Below are 1,503 nucleotides of genomic sequence, written 5' to 3' on the forward strand. Positions count from 1 at the left end.
TTTCTTTCTTTCTTTCTTTCTTTCTTTCTTTCTTTCCTTCTTTCTTTTCTTTCTTCCTTTCTTTCCCTTTCTTTCTGCTTCCTTCCCTCCCTCCCTCCCAACTCTCTCTCTTCTTCTTCTTTCTTTCTTTTCTTCCTTCGTTTCTTCTTTCTTTTCTTTCTTTCTTTATTCCCTTCTTTCCCTTTCTCCTTCCTTCCTTCCCTCCCTCCCACCTCTCTGTCTCTCTCTTTCTTTCTTCTCTTTCTTCTTTTCTTTCCCTTTCTTTCTCCTTCCTTCTTTCCTTCCTTCCCTCCTCTCTCTCTCTTTCTCTCTTTTCTCTCTCTCTCTTTTCTTTTCTGTCTTCTCTTTCACAGGTCTTGCTGTGTTGCCCAGGCTGAAATGTAGTACTGCAACCATAGCTCACTGCATTCTTGCACTCCTGGGCTCCAGCGATCTTTCTGCCATAGCCTCCCAAGCAGCTGGGACTACAGGCGCAACACCATGCCCTGCTAACTTTTTAATTTTTATTTTTTGTACAAATGGGGTCTACCTGTGTTGCCTTGGTTGGTCTCAAACTCCTGAACTCAAGCTATTCTCCCGCCTCAGCCTCGCAAAGTGCTGGGATTACAGGCATCAAAACATCTCCACCAAACAAACCACTGCCCCACCAATCAGTGATTTTCAAATGGTTTCAAATGCTGAATCATTCTGGGCAATGGTTGACAGAAGCGTCCTAGCCCATCGGGCACCCTGCAGGTAGGACTTGGGAAAATACCGTCCCTTTTTTGGGAGGTCACAGCGTGCAAAGGGTCTATAACAAAGGCTCTAAATGTCCCACATTTGTTTGTTGTACCAACATTTATTGCATGCCTGTTTGGGGGACACAATGAGAGTGACAGAGACGTGGACCCTTCTTTATGGGGCTTGCTGTGTAGTGCAGACAAGGGGTAATGAGAGGATCACACACATTGGATGTTAGACTTGATTAGACTGTGATGAGAAGTTGTGTTTGCCATGAAAGCCAAAAGCTTGGGGACCCAATTTATATTGAGGCCAAGAGGGGGCTCCTTTGGGGATACACAGCAAGCTGACATCTAAAGGATGGGTAGGAGCTTGTCCAGCAAAGAGTGCAGGGAAGAGCATCCCAGGCAGAGGGAACAGAATGGCAAAGACCCTGAGGCCAGAAGTCGTGTTCTAGGAATAAAATGAATGCTAGAATGCGATGGGGTTGGAAGCACAACAAAGCACCTCAGAAGCATGGAGATGTTTTGAGCAGGACAATGATCTGATCTGACTCATTTAAATATAAGATTTCTCTGACTTCTGTGTGAGGGGCGGATTAAAAGGAAGCAAGGCCAGGTGCAGTGGCTCATGCCTGTAATCCCAGTGCTTTGGGAGGCCAATTTAGGAGGATTGCTTTTTTTTTTTTGAGATTGAGTCTCGCTCTGTTGCCCAGGCTGGAGTGCAGTGGTGCAATCTCGGCTCACTTCAAGCTCCGCTTTCCGGGTTCACGCCATTCTCCTG

The 1,503-nt window shown here is 46.2% G+C and overlaps 1 protein-coding gene across 4 annotated transcripts in view; it reads left to right on the plus strand.

Annotated features, from left to right (window-relative positions):
* Positions 1-1,503, plus strand: part of SLC5A11 (solute carrier family 5 (sodium/inositol cotransporter), member 11) — a 74,299-nt gene that overhangs the window by 1,394 nt on the left and 71,402 nt on the right. The gene's annotated exons all lie outside the window — the stretch shown is intronic.

The sequence above is a fragment of the Colobus angolensis genome, unplaced genomic scaffold, assembly GCF_000951035.1.
Source record: "Colobus angolensis palliatus isolate OR3802 unplaced genomic scaffold, Cang.pa_1.0 Scaffold387, whole genome shotgun sequence".
Lineage (NCBI taxonomy): Eukaryota > Metazoa > Chordata > Mammalia > Primates > Cercopithecidae > Colobus > Colobus angolensis.